Source organism: Mastomys coucha, unplaced genomic scaffold (genome assembly GCF_008632895.1).
Source record: "Mastomys coucha isolate ucsf_1 unplaced genomic scaffold, UCSF_Mcou_1 pScaffold14, whole genome shotgun sequence".
NCBI classification, from domain to species: domain Eukaryota; kingdom Metazoa; phylum Chordata; class Mammalia; order Rodentia; family Muridae; genus Mastomys; species Mastomys coucha.
In genome coordinates this window covers 105,187,818-105,194,551 of record NW_022196896.1, presented here as the reverse complement: position 1 = coordinate 105,194,551, position 6,734 = coordinate 105,187,818, and the positions used below count along the sequence as shown (strand labels likewise).

The 6,734-nt window shown below is 39.9% G+C and overlaps 2 pseudogenes across 1 annotated transcript; one reads left to right on the top strand and one right to left on the bottom strand.

Moving 5' to 3' along the window:
* Positions 1–460: 460 nt before the first annotated feature.
* LOC116089595 lies at positions 461–579 on the bottom strand (annotated as a pseudogene).
* Positions 580–4,927: 4,348 nt separating this feature from the next.
* Positions 4,928–6,492, top strand: LOC116089476 (annotated as a pseudogene). Its single transcript, XR_004118315.1, has one exon. The product of XR_004118315.1 is annotated as a pyridoxal kinase pseudogene (transcript).
* Positions 6,493–6,734: the final 242 nt, after the last annotated feature.

Here is a 6,734-nt window from a genome sequence, read left to right as displayed (position 1 = left end):
TGTTGATCAGACCCTTGAAACTGGCTTTTTAAAGATAACATCAAATAAATCAGTTCACAGATTCATTTCATTAAATTATTAATTGTAGGGCCACAGCCTAATTTTACATGTGCATCAAGCTCTTCTGGAATGAAACTTCTGGAATGTTCCATCAGGTGGGTGAACATGTTCTCTCTTGGGAAGTCTCTGTTGGCTTGACTTGGCACTGATACCTTTGTAACCAGCTTTGGCTGATTTCTTGAACTTAATCAGTTTTTGCTAACTCTTTCACATCAGAGTAGTAGCCTGAATATAGGCACTGTAAATTTCACACACTCTCTCCTTTTTTTTTTAAATTTTATTTTTACATACACTATACCTTGATCATTTTTCATTCCCCTTCCCTAACTCCTCTCCATTCCTCTCATACTCCCTTCCCAACCAGCTTCATGATTTTTTTCTCTCTCTCTTTTTTTGTTTTAGCCTATAGCACCCAATATTCCCAGGCAGTCTCTCACCCAAGTACTAACCAGGCTCCACCCTGCTTAGCTTCTGAGATCAGATGAGATCGGGCACGTTCAGGGTGGTATGGCTGTAGATTTTTTTTTGCTCTCTAAAATAAAATATCAACCCATCCAAAAAGGCCCCAAACAAACAAACAAACAAAAAACAAATTAAAAAAAGACAAAAACTTCATAAAAAAGGTGCGATGAAACAAAACAAAACATAGAATCCATTTTGAGTTAGCTGAGGGCGTGAGCCTATCTTGCTGTCTCGTTGATCGACTCAGTGATACTACAATGGAGAAAACTGATTTTCTCTTTTCCAACAGGTATTATTTGCAAATAGTTTTTTGGTTAGGGATAAGATTTTATGTTTGCTTCCCTATCTTGGTGCTGGAATTTTGTCTGGCCTTGAGTCCCTGGTCTCTCAAGGACTTTATCATCAAGAGATGTTAGATTTTGCCAAAGGCTTTTTCTTCACATAATGAGATGATCCCTACATTTCTAGGAAGAAGCCAATGGGATCATAGTGGGTAATCTTTTTGTTGTGTTTTTGGATTTGGTTTGCAGGTATTTTATTAGGAAATTTTTCATATATATTCATAAGAGATATGAGTTTATAATTTTCTTTTTTTAAATTTAATTTAAAATTTTAATTGGTTTTGGTATCGAGGTGTCTTAGTTAGGGTTTTAGTGATGTGAACAGACACCATGACCAAGGCAACTCTTATAAGGACAGCTTTTAATTGGGGTTGGCCTACAGATTCAGAAGTTCAGTCCATTATCATCAAGGTGGGAACATGACAGCATCTAGGCAGGCATGGTACAGGAGGAGCTGAGAGTTCTATGTCTTGTTCAGAAGGCAAACAAGAGAAGACTGGCTCCCACATGGCTAGGAGGAGGGTCTCATTGCCCACTCCCACAGTGACATACTTCCTCCAAGAAGGCCACGCCTCCTAATAGTGCCACTCCCTGGGCCAAGCATATTCAAACCACCACACAGGTAATAGTAACTTGTAAAAAGAAAAATTGGGAAATTTTTCCTCAGTTTTTATTTTGTAAAATAACTTGAGCATATTAGCATTAGTTTTTTTTTTTGAGTTGTGATAGCATTCTGCATTGTACTGCCTTGCACTATTAATTAATTTATTTAGGATGATTTTTAATTACTGCTTCTATTGCACTTTCACTGGAAGATATAGGCCTGTTTAACTTGTTAATGTTATTTTGATTTAATTTTAGTAGGTTGTATATATCAAGAGATTCACTATTTCTTCTTGGTGTTCCAGTTTGGTGGAATACATATTTTAAAAAAATTATCTCTTTATGGTCTCTATATTTTCTCAGAGTCTGTTATAATGTCTCTGTTTTAATTTCTAATTTCATTAATTTGCATATTTATTTTCTGTCTTTTGGCTAATCTGGGTAAATATCTGTCAGTCTTGTTGATTTTGTTAAAGAATTACTCTTCAGTTCATGGTTGATGTTATTCTAGTGATTTCAGTACCATTTTTTATCACTTCTCCTTGTCTACTATTTTTGGTTGTGATTTATTATTATTTTTCTAGAGCTTCCAAGTATATTGCTCAGGTCTTAATATGCAGTCTCTTCAGTTCTTTGATATAGGTATAGGCTCTTACTTACATGAATTTATATTTTAGAATTGCCTTCATTGAGCACCTTAGGCTTGGGCACAATGTTTTTTCATTTTCATTCAGTTCTAAACATTTTGAATTTCCTTCTTGATTTCTACCTTGACCTTATTTTCATTTAGTAGTGAGTTCTTCAGCTTTCATGAGTTTGTATATTTTTTTGTTGTTGATATCTATCTTTGATCCATGATGATCAGATAGGATGCAGGGTATTATTTCAGTTTTCCTATATCTGTTGATACTTGCCTTGTGTTCCAATATAGTCATATTTTTAAAACATAAAATTCTATTGGGTGCTTAGAAGAAACTATATTCTTTAGTGTCTGGCTGGAATGTTCTATAGATGTCTGTTAGGTCCATTTGATTTATGATGTTATTTAACTTAAGCATTTCTCAATTTAGTTTTTTTCTGGATAACCTTTCTACTGGTGAGAGTGGAGTATTACAGTCCACCATTATTATTATTTTTTAAAGATTTATTTATTTACTAGATGTAATTACATTGTAGCTGTCTCCAGAAGAGGGCATCAGATCTCATTACAGATGGTTGTGAACCACCATGTGGTTGCTGGGATTTGAACTCAGGACCTTCAGAAGAGCAGTCAGTGCTCTTAATCACTGAGCCATCTCTCCAGCCCACAGTCCACCATTATTACTATGTTAAGGTCAATATATGATTTTTGCTGTGGTGGTGTTTCTTTTATGAAATTGGAAATTGTGTTCAAAGTACAAATGATTAGAACTGTAATATCCTCTTGGTGGATTTTTCTTTTAATGATTATGTTGTTTCCTTTTCTATTTCTTCTGATTGCTTTAAATCTATTTTGTCAAATATTAAAATAGATATGCCTGCTTGCTTCTAGGCTCCATTTGCTTGATTTCAGTACTCTAATAAGATGTCTGTCTTTGTTAATGAGCTGTGTTTCTTGGATGCAGCCTAAAGACGGACTCTGTCTTTTTTGTTTGTTTGTTTGTTTTTGTTTTTGTTTTTGTTTTTTTATTTTGAGACAGGGTTTCTCTGTATAGCCCTGGCTATCCTGGAACTTACTCTGTAGACCAGGATGGCCTTGAACTCAGAAATCTTCCTGCCTCTGCCTCCCAAGTGCCGGGATTAAAGGCGTGCGCCACCACTGCCCAGCTGGACTCTGTTTTTTAATAGAGTATGTTAGTGTGTATCTTTTTATTGGGTGTAATTGAGACAATTGATATTTAAAGTTATTAATGTCTGTTATTTTGTTGTTGTGGTATGTTGTTTTCCACTTTTGATTGATAATGATTCAAGGGATCTATCAACTCATACCCTCTTATTTATAGCATCTGGGATTTCTTTTGCCAGTTTATTAGTTCATTAGTAAGCCACAGAGAAAGATTTCAGCTGAGGCTGGCATTTCGTTTTGCTAGCCCTGGCTTACTAGAAGCTCATAATACCTTGGATCAAAGGTATTAACAGAGTCGGTACTGAAAGAATATTTGACAACATTTAAAAGTAATTTTTTTAAAAACATTTTTCTCACCTTGGGAATAGTACTCCCCTGGATCAATAGAAAACTCATAGTTGTTCTTTATGGATGGTGTTCATTCACAAATAAATTACTTTTGTTATTTGCTATTAGTAGGGGGAATTATGTATGCTGCACACATATGTATGGAGGTCATAGGACAGCTTTACATGGGTTTTAGAAGTTACTGGATATCTTTTACATACTCATTGGCTTCCAAATACATTTTTGTATCAAATTTTGAAATTTTAATTCAAGATCTAATATTTAAACTCATGTACCCCTTCTGTTTACTGGTGCCTCTTTTTTCTGTTGATGTCAACTTTTATATTTTGCTTTAGCTTTTGAAACAGAACAAGGCACATGAGATGTTGGCAGAAGGTATTTTTACCAATCTATTTTGTTACTGTATTATGGTCAACATAAATATGATTTACTGGGTGCAATAATATTAAAACTTTTCTAGTAAAATATATTTCATGTTTGTGTAACATACTGGTTTGAACTGCTTTTATTAAGTATGCAAAAATAAATAAATGTGTTTATAACTAGGTTTAAATCTATACTTTTCATCTAAAGAACTATATGTTATAAATTAAAAATATGAAGTAGGATTTAAGTAGATAATATGATTTGATGTTAACAAATGATTCAAATGTGAAGTTGATTTTTCTTTAACCAAATCTAGTTTTAGCTTTCACTGGTTATCTGATTTGGCTTCCTCAACCTTCATTTTACTATCCTACTATGTATAGAAGACAAAAAGTGAGAAATACTGACTCCCTTGCAGCTAAGGCAATGTGGATTCGAACTTTCATGGTATCTAAAAGACAAAAGGACATTGAGTTCATATTTCATCAGAGTGTGGATGGCTAATTAGGTTCCAATAGAAATGAATTTTCAACAGTGGCTATATTTCACAATGACCAGAGTGACCACATTGTGACCACATTGGCTTTGTGGCTAGAAGTGTTTTTGAAACGGATGATAGTGATAATGGTTGCATTAACTGCTTGACTCTGCATTGCTTTTGCAGTGGAGCTAAGCTTACCCAGTCCTTAAATCAAACATTCAGTCTTCTTCTACTTAGAAAAATATACTTTTACTGATCGACAGACATTGAATCATATGCTCAACACATATACAACTCAGTGAAGTATCCTTCATTCATGAGTTTGGAGGGAACTTGCCCAGCCATTCAAAATGCTGTGAAACGAGCAGCCAGAGCAGCCCCAGCCTGTGACACCGCCTGGACCCGCGCGTGCCACTACAACTTTCTTGGCATGGAGGGCGAATGCCGGGTGCTCTCCATCCAGAGCCATGTTGTCTGCTCTCCATCCAGAGCCATGTTGTCTGTGGCTACGTGGGCTACAGAGCGGCCATGTTCTCTCTGTAGGTTTTGGGATTTGAGGTTGATGCCGTGAACTCCGTGCAGTTTTCAAACCACACAGGCTAGGCTCATTGGAAGGGCCAGGTACTGAAATCCCAGGAACTGCATGAGCTGTGTGAAGGTCTCAAGGCGAACAGTGTCAATAAGTATGACTACGTGCTCACTGGTTACACGAGAGACAAGTCCTTCCTGGCCATGATGGTGGATATTGTGCAGGAGCTGAAGCAACAGAATTCTCAACTCGTGTATGTGTGTGACCCTGTGATGGGCGACAAGTGGAAAGGGGAAGGCTCCACGTATGTTCCCCAGGACCTCCTTCCCGTTTACAGGGACAAAGTGGTACCCGTGGCTGACATCATCACTCCCAACCAGTTTGAGGCTGAGTTGCTGAGTGGCAGAAAAATCCACAGCCAGGAAGAAGCATTCGAGGTGATGGACTTGCTGCACTGTATGGGTCCTGACACCGTGGTCATCACCAGCTCTGACCTGCCCTCCCCACAGGGCAGCGACTACCTGATTGTACTGGGCAGCCAGAGGATGAGGAAGCCTGATGGCTCCACCATGACCCAGCACATCAGGATGGAGATGCGTAAGGTGGACGCCGTCTTTTTGGGCACCGGGGACCTCTTCGCTGCCATGCTTCTGGCTTGGACACACAAACACCCCGACAATCTGAAGGTGGCCTGTGAGAAAACGGTGTCTGCCATGCTGCACGTCCTGCAGAGGACCATCCAGTGTGCAAAAGCCGAAGCAGGAGAAGGACAGAAGCCCAGCCCCGCTCAGCTGGAGCTGAGGATGGTCCAGAGCAAAAGGGACATGGAGGACCCCTAGATCGTCGTGCAGGCCGCGGTGCTGTGAGGGCCACGCACACTCGGCCCTGACACACAGCGAGCTGAGGGTGTCCATCTCCATCCCTGTGAGAAGCTGTATCGCCTGCCTTAGAGCCCTGACTGAAACTTGACATCGTGTTCCTTCCTGAGAGTCGGGTCTCAGCCGGTCTCTATCGTGAAAATGTGCCATTGTACTATTTTTTTTTTTTTAACAAATGACAAAGCCGTCATAGAAATGTGTGATTCAGACCCATGGCCCCTTCCCCAAAGGCTCTGGGCCTCTGACTGCCTCGTGTTGCCTCATAGGTATGTAGAAGGTAGGTGGAGGAGGCAAGCTTGCTGCCTCTGGGCCCTTCTATTGGCCACTGGCTGCCATTGTCCCATGTGTGTACACAATCCCTGATTGTGGACAGACTTTGCCTGTGTCGGCACTGTCTTTAAAGTTGGGTTAGGTCTTAACCTTTGGCATCGGAAGGATGACGTCAAATATCTTCATTGCCATTCTGGTCTTTCCCTTGTTCCTGCCTTGGAGTGTCTGTGTGTGTCTTTGCTGCTCCTTGGGTGTCCAGAATGTCAGACGTATACTGCTGTTGGACTGTGTAGGAAAGTTCCCTATCCCCATGCTTGGGTAGGTGCACAAGCATGCGGTCACTGTGACAGGTACCTTTGAAGGAACCTGAACATTCCAGGGCATCTGCAAGCCGCCTGGGTGTCGGCAGGATCTCTTGTAACTTAGGAGCAAATTTTAGGAAATTGACCAACATAGTGTTGAGCTGCTGAGCACAGGGCAACTTGGGAGTTCAAGGAAGTTTCCCTCACTGGCCTCTCGTGGGCCCTCACCCAGCTCTGCAGCACTGTCAAGTAGATGGCTGTACACCTGC